The following is a 13,534-nucleotide window of genomic DNA, read 5'->3' on the forward strand; positions in this document are numbered from 1 at the left end:
AGCCGAATCTGAATGAAAGCCATTTAAAAATTTTTTAGGGCACTAGCAGGTCACACTTTTGTTCCCCAGTCATCATAGTCATTCCCTTTCTCAACACTAACACCGGCTTCTAATTTTCCATGTTTTGTGCACCTGGGTTGAATGCACCATACTACGATGTGGAATTTGTGAGAGGAATGACACTCTTTTTTTAAGTGGAAAAATGGCGATTGTAAAAAAGGGATGGAAAAGAGGCTGCAAGCATGGTCTCAGGCAGATAAGTTTTAGGAAAGTGTAGAAATGAAAGTTGAGAATGTGGAATTGATCCCCTTAAAGCTATCCATGCTGTGTAGCACTACAGAGTCTTCATGTACATGGGCAGAACGTGGTTATCCCAGTTTGAAGATTTCTGTTCACTAATCGGCAGGCATTTGAACAAAAATGATTGGAGAGCAAGAAAGATTAAGGCAGTCCTAAATAGACTGGGAATGACATGGTGGTTAAGAGAAGAGCTCTGTAAACCCTAACTCTGAAATTTACTAGCTGGGTATTTTTGGGCAAAATAACCTCTGCCTTCTTAATTCCTAGTCTAGAAAGAAAAGCAATAATGATACCTACCTCATAGCGTTGTTGTGAGGATTAAATGAATTAATATGTAAAGCACTTAGAACACTGGTGGACAAATAATAATCACTCAATAAATCATTAACATGAATACTAGGAAATGATTACATATGACTAAAAATGTTATATATGACTAACTCCTAAATAAGTTAACATTCCATATATACTTTGCTGTTAGCAAAGCTAACCCATTTAATTTGTAAATTAAATGAAAAATATAAGTACCCACAGCAAGAATGGGGCAGAGCCAAGATCCTTTCCCAGTTTGCATGCTTAATGATCAAGCTATGCTGCCTCTTGAAAAAAAAAAGCAAAAAGCAAAAAGCAACAAAAATAAATGGAACAGAAGGTGTAGGAGTTGTAGTTATTCTTTCTAGGTCAAAGGGTAGCCTATGTTAGGCAAAATTTATAATATGCTTACTTTGGAGAGGCAAGAAAAATGTTTGATGTGTTCTTTCCTCATCTTCTATAATCACAGAAAGTGCCATGATTTCCATTTAAGACATTCCCTCCCTCTACATGTAAACTAATTACTAAATATATCAACCACTTTTGGTGCTTAGAGGTTCAGGGGTTTTGCCTTGCTACTGTCTGGGGCTTCAGGCAGATCATGTTCAACAGTCCTATCTTTGTTAAATGAAAATTAGAGGTTATTTTCAATATTATTTTATTTCTCCAGTATTTCTAATTGTCCCTACCCCTACCCCATTCTAAATTTGAGTTTTACGTTTGATAGCATATACCATAAGTTGTGAAAAACACAACAAAGAGCTCGAAAACCCTCATTTGAATAACATCGACTTTAGGAACAGCTGCTAAGATAAAATAAATCCAAGAAAGCTCAGCGACCAGGACGCGATTGCTTTTCTTTTTAAAGGGACAGGCAGATTCACACACGATTGTTAAGTCTTAAGCAGTTACTTTAAATCAATGCCGTACTTTAATTGATATCTAAGTTTTTCAACTCTGAACTTTTATGTGGGTGTTTTACCCAGTATATAGAGGATTGTATTCCACTGTATTTCAAGTGGAACAATTATTTGATGACATCACTGATAGAGGTTTACAAAGCAGGAAATAAAATCCACCAGAAATCAAGCCTTCAGATTGCTTCTTCCCTGAGAATGCAGAAAGAGAAACTTTGCCTAGTGAAATAGAAATAATGAAATCACGTGGAAATTTATTACTAAGATAAAATTGAATTGCCAGTTGCAGAATAAAAAGATAAGGACTGTTTTGTTGATTGCAACACCTCAGCCATCTCTACTGAGATTCATATTACAGAAAACTCTTCATTAAAATAGTTACCCAAAAGTCTGGGTTTTAAAGAAGGAAAGGTGAAACTCTTTTAAGAAAATCCAACATATTAAAATATAATCTTATAGAATGAACAAATAATGAGATTATTTGTTCTACGAAGGCGTCATTCATCATGCAAATAGATTTATCATAATTTTAAACATCTAGTTTCACTAGTACATTCAGATTATGACTTGATTTCTTTTTTTTTTTTTTTTTTTTTTTTGCGGTACGCGGGCCTCTCACTGCTGTGGCCTCTCCCGCCGCGGAGCACAGGCCCCGGACACGCAGACTCAGCGGCCACGGCTCACGGGCCCAGCCGCTCCGCGGCATGTGGGATCCTCCCGGACCGGGGCACGAACCCGTGTCCCCCGCATCGGCAGGCGGACTCTCAACCACTGTGACACCAGGGAAACCCTATGACTTGATTTCTAAATGCATTATTTACACATGACTTTTGCTGGAATATACCTATAACATAACCTATATATAGGTTACCTATATACCTATAATACATAGAGCAGGGAAACATATACCTATAATATACCTGTAACATAAAGCAAGTACTAGCCAGAAAACATAGTGCTGTGGTCTGAAATTTTCAAAAAAGCAAATCATTTTGTGCAAAGTTATATTTATCAATGTGTCTTAATTTTTCTGGCCTAGTTAAATTAGTAAAGAAAGAAAGAAAATATAATTTAGAAAAATGTTAATATCTAAGATACATATTTATAATTCAAAGCATAGACACAGTCCCGCATTTTCCCTGCTTCTCATTTAATTATTCCATTCAGTCCTCTGTAAATAACTCCCATACTTCATTTTTCACTGACTTTTTTGCTCACTTGACTGTTTCCACATGTGGCACTTGAGTATATTTGTGCCAATAAAATGAAATATCACACCATCAGGTCACTTCATGAAAGTTCTTTTTTCAGTGTATTATCAGGATGCTTTTGGCTGCAATTATCAAACAACCTAACTAGAAGTCACTTAGACCATGAAGCATCTATTGTTTACTAAACAGAATGCCCAGAGGAGGAAAGGTAGGTTTGGGAGTTCAGTGATGTCAGCATGGACCCAGGTGGCCCAGCCAGTATTTCAGCCCAGGCAGTCAGACTCAAGTGTCAATGGATTCTTCTGTGTTTCTGGGAAACTCTGAGTTCCTGTTATGAGCAGCGGTCTAAAACCTCAATCTCTCACACAGTAATCATTCAATAAATATTCATTAAACTGTTAAGGAAATTTTCAAATAAGAGCAGGGAAACTAAGACTATGTGAAATAAAAGGGTGCTTTGGTGCAGAATTATATCACAGCTCTTCAAGTTAATGCTGGATCTTTGTGCTCTGTAGTTTTTACATAGATTTCAGTATAACTAAAAAAACATTTTGAGTCATTTATAGTCCCCCTACTTCCTTGGACGGTCTTTTGCTGTCCACTCAATGCTTGGGGTTTAAATCTGCCAGCTTAGAAGAGTAGATTGAACCAAATTGTTCCGTATGAGAAAGGTTTAGAGGCCACTGTAGTCAGCAAGGTAAGCTTTGTGCAGCGTTTCTGTGTGTGTGCATGTGTGTATGTTTGCATGAATGTTCATTGCATTTCCTAAAGGAGGTATGCTTCTCTTTTGGAAATACAGGGTTTGAGAACTACTCTGGTTGGTACCTCATCACTTTTCTGTGATAGCACCTTATTAACTGTTGGAGTGACTTATGCATAATCAAGTTTATATGAAATATTTTTAAATCAATAAATCAATTTTGGGACAAATGGAGAGTTGGAAACCAAAGAGTTAGCTTGGTAAAAGTCATCAGGTTCAGAAAAAACAAAAACAAAACCCCCAAAACAACCAACCAAACAAACAAAAAACACTTTCTAAAGAAATCGTAGAGCAAAACATTCAGCAGACCAGACAAAATCTAAAGCACTAAGAGCGAACCACCCAGAAGATGATCAAGCATTTTGGCCGCTGTTCTGTGTGTTTGTGTATGGTGGTGGGGCATGGGAGGTGGGGTAGGGCAGGGAGGCAGGACGGGTAATGAGGAGGGATAGTTTTCTGAGAATCTTCACCTCGGTGGAGGTGGCAGGAAGGGGGAACCACAGTGGTCTGCTTTTTCTGCAGACTCAGCCAACACTTTATAAATGGCACAGGACTGTCATTTCAAGCTGAACCACTCACTACTGGCCCAAATCCAAAGGGACTGGCCAGAAATGAAATCATCTTTGGAAATGCAGCATGATGCAGAGGTTCACTCACATAGCTAGAGGAGCCAAGCCCAGCTAAGTGTAAGGCCACCTTTTAGACCCGGAAGCAGACCTAGTGGTCTGGTCTCTGCTTACTGCTAGGCGTGCAGAGTCAGGATTGCCCCAAGGCCCTACTCCAGTTCCCTATCCTCCACTGAGTACTCCCTGACCACTCCAGCCCTCAGCGAGGATTCTGAAGTCTCATGGCCCTTGGAATTTGTCCTATACCATTTTGTAGTTAATTATAAACAGGCTTAAGTTGATCTTGTGAATAAAATGAGGCTACGGATATGAAAGTTCCTCGTACAGAATCCAGCAAGACTTTGTTTCTCCACCCTGCCACCCCTGGAAAGACAATCCTGGCCAGAACACAGAATTAATGAAAATGAGGCCATTAAGAGAGGTGAGCCAGCCCCTCTTCTCCTCTGTTAGAGCATACAGGCCCTGAAAAGCAATGGTTTTCACTAGATCCAGAAATTGTTGCTGCTATTGAAATAATCCAGATGGTATGAATTACAGCAGAAAGCCTTTCTAAGTTGGCCCATTATTATCCAGATTTGAATATACATGGTATTAGAAGCAGTGTGACCTGAATGTTTGCTGGGGTATTTGAAACACTTGTTTCTGAGGAACACATATGAGTAAATAGGGGGTGGATTATTAACTTACTACATGTATTAAAATCAGAGCCTATTTATTTCAGCAAAATTAAAATATTTTAAAATTATAATAATACATACTTATAAAAATTCATAAGTCACCGAAGTTAATCAAATGTAAAGCAATCTTACTATTAACAGTATGGTTAGCAACCCTCCAGGGAAGGCATGAAGGGGCTGGGACTACAGAGGCAAACATGACCAACAAGGTCCCTGCCTTCAGGGGGCTTACATTCTAGTGGGAGGAGACAGGCCATAAGTAAGCAAACAAGTAGACAAATAAACCAGACGTGGGGAGGTTGCTTTACATATGGAAGTGGGATCTGAATGACGAAAAAGAATCCGAGTCTTGAAACCTTCTTGGAAGAGCCTTGCAGCAGAGTGAATGGCAGGTTCAAAGGACCAGAGGAGAAAAAAGGGGGCCACTACGGCTGGCACTTTGCATAACCAAAGTAAGAGTTCTAAGAGGGGTATAGGGGCCAGATCATGCATGCATGACTGGGTAGGAAGTTCAATTTCATGCTAAATACAATGAGAGGCCATGAAAGATTCTTAATTGAAGATGGGGGCCGGAGGGCAGCAGAGAGGATCTGATCTTCATTTTTGAAAAAAACGTAGGGGCAAGAATGGAAGACCGCAGACAGGTTGGAAGAGATTCATTCACACATACACACAAACATAGAGAGTTTAAAATACATGTATACTTTTCCTTCAACTTGTTATTAGTGTGTATTTTTAGAATTCCTCTTTGAAATTATGTTCACAGTCACTTTACTGTCTTAGAAAATCAAACACATCTTGTTTTTTGACCTTTCCCTATCCACCCAAATGCAGTAACTTAGTTGGAAAACACAGGTTTTGGCATTTGAACATGACTCCAGAATGTGTTCATCAGATTTGGCTCTGAATAACTTTTGGATAGTTCCAAAAATCAGATTTTTTCTCAAAGAGAGAATTCCTTTCAAAAATTCAGTGTCTCCTAATGTGATACTTGTGAGCAGCATCATTGGAACATGTATAGAGCCTGCCAAAGTGATTTATTTGGAATGAAAAACATCCATTTGAAGTTATATTCATTTATTCACAAATAATTATTGAGCACCAATCACTGAGTACCAGGCACTGTTTTAGGCACTGGGCATACAACAGTGAACAATCAGACAAAATCTCTGTCCCCGTTGGGCTTACATTCTAGTAAAGGGAAATGGACTAAACAAATAACAAATGAAAAAAAAAGTAAGCTCTGTACTGTGGTTGAAGATTACATAAGAGCAAGGTAAGAGATATTTAGGAAGCTGGAGGGGGTTCCAGTTTTAAATAATGTTGTTAGGTTGGGCCTCACAAGAGGGTGACTTTGATTAGATTTGAAAGGGGAGAGATAAGTAATATAGATTTTAAGAGGAAGAACATTCAAACAGAGGGAATAGTGCAAAGGTCCTGAGGCAGGAAAGTGCCTGGCAAGAACGAAGAACAGTGGCTAATGGAGAGAGTTGTAGGATATGAGGTCAGATAGGTAAGGAGACGGAGGGCAGGTCATAAGAAACTTGTAGCCACGGAAAGAAATTTGGCTTTAACACTGGCTGGGGGGAACCAAAACAGAAAGTCGTCATGATATGAATTATATTTTTAAAGAATTACTCTGACCACTGTGATATAGACTACAGAGGAGCAAGGTGGAAGTTTTGATGTGTTTTGGAAAAGAGCAACACTTGATAGTCACATCCCCTTAATTTTGCTAGAAGGGGGGGAAAGTAGGCACAGTTAAGCATTAAAAAACATTCTAGATTGTGTCTTTCCCCTTTATTTCCTTTACCATAGCAAAGTTCTATTAAGTCCAATTCCTTTACCTCTGGGCCAAAAAGCGTCCTTAGACTATTTTCAGGCTGTAGCCAAACTCTTTATCTTGTCCTGTACATTAGTCAGGATCTTCTTGGCTGCAAGTAACCAAATACCTGACCCCAAATGGCTTAGGTGATAGGCCACTTGCTATCTCATATGTGAGCAGTCTGGAGGTTTGCAGAGCCAGGGTAGGTTAACTTAGCCACTTAGTGACTTCTAGGTTCTGGGTTACCTTTCCTGTATTTTTCTTGCTCATTGTTGCGGGATGTGCCACCACAGCTCCAAACATGTCTTGCTTACTGGAGGATGGCCAAGGCAAGAAGTAAAGAAAAGACTTCTTAGGGGCTCTCAGGGACAAAACCCTTCCCCTGAAGTCCCCTTCCCCCCACTTCCCATTATGTACTCACCAGAATTAGGTCACATGCTTAGCTCCTAAACCAGTCATTGATAAAGGGGGATGAAGTATCAAGACCCATCTAGACCAGTGGCTCTCAAAGTATTAATTGGAGAAAGGTGGGGGGGGGGGGCACGGGGATTTTAGGAGGTGATCCCCAAGACACTTTCAGGGAGTTTGCAAGGTCAAAACTATTGTTATAATACTAAAATGTTATTTGCCTTTTTTTTTCTCCCATTCTGAGTGTACAGTGGAGTTTTCCAAAGGCTACCTGAAATAGTGCAATAGATTAAATGCAGCAGATTTGAAGATCCAATTGCCTTCCATTAAGCCAGACACTAAAAGATATTTGCAAATTTTTAAAGTACTATGATTCTTTTTACTATGTTAGGGGGAAATATAGTTATTTTCCATAAAAATTTGCTATTTATGATAAGATGTAATTATTATTATTTTAAAATAAATATTTTTAAATTTCTCAGTTTTAATTTCTAGCATAGTAAATATCAATAGATATAACCCACATAAACAAAAGCTCTTTGGGGCCCTCAAAAATTTTTAGGAGTAGAGCAAAAGATTCTAAAGCACTAGTTTAATCAGACAGCTCTGATTCATCCTTGCGGCTGGGGGCGGAGCCGAACTTCCCGGAGCTCACCTCTGCCTGAGCCAAGCCTTCTTAAAATCCTGCAATGTAAGTGGTTAGGTCACAACAGGGAGTGCCAGACGCTGCGTATCGAATCAACCGATCTCAAAGCTTCTAGCTAATCGGAGAGTGAGCTCTCGCTTTTTGACTGTGAGGAGGTTAAAATGGTCAAAATGAACCTGGAAGTGTTACTTCAAACTGTCACACTAAGTTGCTTCTTAAGATGGGAAGGGGTGTGGGATTTTGGGGGATGGACAGTTGAAATTTCAAAACCCCTCTCGGGAGCAGGTGTAACCCCCTTTACTCCCATCAGTTGTCTGGGTTAACGATTAAGGTAATTATTGGTAATAACTGGCTTTCCTCCCTACCAGGCTGCGCTAATAGCGTCCTTACAATGAGGGCCCTAACTGGCGATTCGGCTGTCATTCACTTATGCTTAACAGCATCAATCCAGGCCTCCTGATCGCTTAGGCCAAAGGCAAACAGGAGAATTACCTTGGTTTCTGAAGTTGTCGCCATGGCATGTTCATTTTCTCGCCTTGATCTTTCATTCAGGAATGGGGATATGTGTGTGTAAATTGGAAGGGGGCACTCCTCTCTCCCTTGTTCTTCAGTGTTAATATTTCTTGTCCTTCTCTCATACTATTTTGGTTTCAAAGTGCTCTCAGGAACCTCCTTAAAATACCAAACCTGTTTTTCCTTTCTTGAGTAAATTTCTTGGCTTCACTTAAAAAAAAATCTATCCAAGTACATCTTGTGTTTATAACTCAACTCATATGCCTGCGATTTCTCCATCTGATCTCTTTCCTTTCTCTGGCCTCTCATCTTCCCTGGAGAATTTTAGGCTGCTGTGGAACAGGGGAGGAGCCTGCATGACCCCGGCTACGGGTGTAGCAGGCATACATTTTCTTTGCGCATATTTTGATCAGTGAGTGTGGGACTTTTTTGCATAAACGTCTAGTTCACAAGTGCCTTTTCTTAGTCTTTCCGCTGTCTTCCGCCTAGGTCCATTTCTTGCCCTAATTTTACATGAACTTTCTCCTTGGCATTCTCGTCTCCCGGCGCTTGAACCTCCTTTCCCCTAGGCCTGACCTAATTCTGGGTGCCGGCTGTTGTTTGGTTTATTTCCCCACTTTTGCAAGCGCACGTGGCTTTTCTGGGCGCTTCACCTTTGATCCTAGGGTGGGTGCTGGGGTTCACTGGGGCTCGGAACACGTGCTTTAAAACAGACACGACTTCCCCACCCCGCCCCCAGCCCCACGAAGCTTTGGGCCCCGAGCTCCGCAGGAGTGAGGAGGGGGTGGGGAGCAGGGCCCGGCAGGGTGAATCACAGGGCGTAACAGGTGCCGCAGCTGCAGCTGCGCCAGCATCCCGCTTGGGCTCTAGGGATAAGGTTTTCTTTTTCTCCGGGTTTTTTTGGAGGTGGGGAGGAGACTCAGGGGCCCCCACCGGACCAATGCAGGCCGCGGTTGTTCATCGCCTAGCAACTGGCGGAGCCAATGGGAGGAGGCTGGCCTGCGGCGCCGAAGACGCGGGGGCGGGGTGGGAACCTTGCAAACCTGCAGAGCCCGGGAGGCTGCAGCGAGGGGAGAGGCGGAGCCCGGCCGGAGGCGGGGAAGGCGGGAGCTGGAGGTGGAGGCGGGGCCGCCGGCCCGGGCGCTGCGTGCCGCGGCGCCTGTGCGGGCCCTCGGGGCTGCGCGAGCAGGTCTAGGACGCTGATCGGTGCGTCTCCGCCGCACCCGGGGGCCGTGACGGTGAGAGCCTCGCCCCGCGCTGGGGATTGTGACGCGCTCGCCCGGGGAGGGGCGACGGCGCCGGCGGGGACTGGGGCCTGGGTCCTGGGGCAGGCGGCGGGGGGGTGGGCGCCGGCGGGGGGCGGGCGGGAGGGCGCGGAGGTGAGCACCGGCACCTGGCGCGGCGCCCCGCTTCTCTGCGGGAGGCTCGGCGCGGCCGTTGGGGCCGTTGGAGGAGGAAGGCGAGCGGTGACCCCCGGCCGCGCCTGGAGGAGGAGGTGGGAGGTAGGTGCCAGCTCGGGGACAGCTCCCGCTGGCGGTCGCAGCGCTAAGCCCCAAATCCTATCGGGGATGGAGAGAGGGTGGCGCTTGGCGTGGGATGACGAGCGACGCGGGGACGTGGGGGAGGAGGGGATGGCCAGTTTGGGGCTGAGGTGTCCGCTTAGCAGAGGCTGCGGGACTCGCGGACTTGGGGGATTGTTAGCTCGAGCCGCAGGGGACAACCGTTAGAATGAGTTGCTGGTGGCCCGTGGCCACTGCAGAGGAAGAGAACCCCGCCAGCGGTCTAGTTAAAAGACCTGGGGAAGAATTTACATCATCTACAGGCAGGCATGTGTGAGAATATTTTGGTGTAGAATTTTGTGGTAAAGTACAGTAAACTGAATTGTGAGCTCCCCGCTCTCTTTCGAGCCTATGCTGATCGCCCAGTTATGCAAGTCACTTGGGCCCAGGAAATGGAATCTGCTAAATAATTTGTTCTCAGCACGTTTATATAATGTGGGGATCTTTAAGTTATTACCCCATTTCAAGGTCCGTAGTTGTGATTGCCAAGTTACCATTACTTGCAACGGGGATAATAGTTTTTGTTGAATCTGAGACTATTGACATATCCCTTTTCTGGACCCCATAATGGGGTGACGATTAGAAAAGGCACTCCTCCCAAGGGTGGTTCGGTGTAAGAGGGGCTGCCTGGAATTCGAAATTGCTGGGCTCCCCTAACAGTTCAGATTAGAGTCTAGATCTAGAGTTGGCTGTGATTGATGGGAGCCTTGGAATCCTTCATGACTCAGGAGGGATTGGTTTACTGTTTAAGTAGGAGAAAATTCTGGTAGCCTTGATCCTGAACTGAAAAGGTAGGTATGACTTGACACATTTAGGGACTGAGCAAAATTTGAAAAAATTAGAGATCTGGACAGAGAAAAAAAAAATGCCTTTAAAGTTTAGGTCAAGCTATCTCGAAATTTAGGAGTTTGAGGTAGATTTATGAATTTGGATTCAGTCAGCAAAACTTAATCCATCAAATCTCCTGTCCTAGAGCTATCATAACCTACAGGTCTAGGGAGCTTTGGTTATTCATTCAAATTAAACAAGTAAAAGCTAGTAACTAGTTTGATGCTCTCTTCTGCCTGCTGTCAGTGAAAGTTTCTCAAACAAAATGGTTCTGTGAAGAGAGGATGAGGAACTGATAGTTAAAATGAAGGCTCTTTTGGTGGCTTGCTAGACCCCTTCAGCCAAGTCATTTTATATCCTTCCTTCCCCCATCTGTACAATGAAGATAATAAAGGCCCAGGATTAAGTAACATGGGTGAAGCAGCTTGAAGATAACTGTGAAGAGTTAGTTATTCTAGGATGAAATGTGAAGATCTCCTCCTAACACATTGCGCCTTGTGACAGGACTTGTTAAAGCACATTGCGTTCCAGACGTGCTGAGGCAGTGTATGAGAAAAAGAAAATGTTAACAGTTCAGATGATTTGCCTAAGGCCTCAAGGCTGACACGTTATATTCTTGGGCTGTCTGGAAACCTGACATAGCTTCTCTTTGACCAAGCTAGCTGTGACTCAGGTTTTATAAAGGTAAATATTTGAGTGCCTTCAATGTGGTATGCACCTAGAGATAAAAAGATGAAAAAGATGCTGCCCCAGAATTGTGTCATTTTAATTCATTTCACACACTTAAATTGGAGCACTTCCAAAGCCTTTTAAGTGATGTTTTTCCATATCTTTTACCAATAGTTGTAAACATGCCTTATTGGTTTGACTGGGTTATAAAGAGGTTTTGGTAGTCCTTGGGTCTCTTTTGTATGTTTGGTGATGGTGCTCATGATTAGCTGGTGATGAAGGTACAAGTTATCTTGAATTCACGAGTTTTGGGGATGAGACAGAATAGAAAAGTGCACCATTCATTATCAGTAGTGGAAAGCTACCTAAAATCTTTACTTTTGATAATTGATCAGTATTATGATCAGTATTATATAGTTCCTGCAGATTTACTGAATTATGCTTCAATGATTTACTCTTTTAATAAACATTTATTAAACACTTTCTTGCCAGATCTGAGGATGAAAAATATCAGTGTTGCCTTGTGGAGTTTGTTTTTAGGAAATGTACAGTATAGTAAGGGAGAGAGCGAAAATGAAAATTGCGAATATGAGAAGGCTTTAAAAAAGAATTTCAGGACTTCCCTGGTGGCGCAGTGGTTAAGAATCCGCATGCCAATGCAGGGGACACGGGTTTGAGCCCTGGTCCGGGAGGATCCCACATGCCGTGGAGCAACTAAGCCCGTGCGCCACAACTACTGAGCCCTTGTGCCACAGCTAGTGAAGCCCGTGCGCCTAGAGTCCGTGCTCCACAACAAGAGAAGCCACCGCAATGAGAAGCCCGCACACCGCAACAAAGAGTAGCCCCTGCTAACTGCACCTAGAGAAAACCCGCGTGCAGCAATGAAGACCCGACACAGCCAAAATAAATTTATTTTTTTTTTAAGTAATGATGATTAAAAAAAAGAATTTCAGTTGTCTTGTTGGAGGAGGAGACGTTCACCCGATGAACATGTATGTTGCAATGGACCATTGAAGAAGTATAGGTGGTTTGGTAGTTGGGACCAGGTAGAGTGGGTTAAGGTTAAGGTTGGAGAGCAGGGCTATGACCTTTGACTAGTAGGTGATAGGGAATCTTTAAAAGGTTTTATCCAGGGGAATTATATTTGATTTTTACTTCAGAAGGGTATTTCTACCAAAATCAGTAAATTGCGTGGTCCATAGACGATCCAAGTAATATCTGAGGCAGAACACTTCTACACAGCGATTAAAAACTTTAATAATATGTTATTGAAGCCCCCAGAAACTTCAGAAAAGTAAAAATGATTATTCATACAACCAACCTTTACTGAGAATCTTTCTTTTTATAATTGTGGTATAATTGACATGTAACGGTGTATTAGTTTCAGGTGTACAACATAATTTGATATTTGTGTATACTGCGAAATGGTTACTGCAGTTAAGTCTAGTATCTTCTACTTTTAAGATTGAGGGAATAGAGATACAAAGACAAATAAGACACACTCCCATTTTCAAGTAACTTGCAGTTCAGTAGGAGAAATGACACAGTTGTAATGCAGTGCTGAATCTGAGTGTCATAAGAGACATAAAAATGTCAAGTCTTAGCAATGTATGATTCTGAGATGAGAGAAGACACAAATTCTTTCAAATTGAAAATAAGTTCTTGAATAGATATTAAACTTTGGCCGGTTAAACAGTCAGTACAGTCTTAACTATAACATTTACGGTTCTCATCTATTAACCCTCACTTCACACATTGCCCACCCTCCCTCTTACTCTTTTGTGTGAAATTTTGGGCTTGACTACCATACTGCTAGCTATGAGACCTCAGCAAGTACCGTATCTTCTCTGTGCCTTAGTTGTCTCATTTGTAAATTAGGAATAGTAATACCTACTTCATAGGTTTGCAAGGATTGAATAAGAAAACATGTTAATATCCAGAATGGTGCATGGAAAAACACTTTACATCTTTTGAGCACTTAATATTTCTATTTGACATAAAAATGCTGTAATTGAATAAGAACTAACTTAAAGACAGGATTTTTTTTTTTTAAGAGTCACACATGGATCTATCCCTGAGTATCAGGCAAAGCCTCTACATTCAGAAAAGCTAAATATATTCTGTTAAACTCTGCTTCTCGAACAAGTGACCTTTGTTTATTATCTCCTTTTCTTATTTGCTGATCACTTTTCTGAAATCCGATTTCCATTTTTACCCCTCAGCTTTGTCATACAGTCACTAATTACCAAATCCAATGTAATGTTCTATTTAGCTCTTGCCCTT

General features: G+C 42.2%; 1 protein-coding gene across 10 annotated transcripts in view; it reads left to right on the forward strand.

Moving 5' to 3' along the window:
* Positions 1 to 9,266: 9,266 nt before the first annotated feature.
* The window catches only part of SSX2IP (SSX family member 2 interacting protein), a 39,652-nt gene continuing 35,384 nt past the window's right edge, over positions 9,267 to 13,534 (forward strand). For 6 of the 10 annotated variants that reach the window (XM_060303389.2, XM_060303395.2, XM_060303421.2 and 3 more), the window contains exon 1: positions 9,268 to 9,433. The gene's annotated coding sequence lies outside the window, so the exon portion shown is untranslated. Of the gene's footprint in view, positions 9,434 to 9,570; positions 9,698 to 13,534 lie in introns of those variants that run through there. The other 4 variants (XM_030866075.3, XM_060303431.2, XM_060303403.2 and 1 more) reach the window with 3 other exon arrangements.

The sequence above is a fragment of the Globicephala melas genome, chromosome 1 (assembly GCF_963455315.2).
Source record: "Globicephala melas chromosome 1, mGloMel1.2, whole genome shotgun sequence".
In the NCBI taxonomy this organism is placed as follows: Eukaryota; Metazoa; Chordata; class Mammalia; order Artiodactyla; family Delphinidae; genus Globicephala; species Globicephala melas.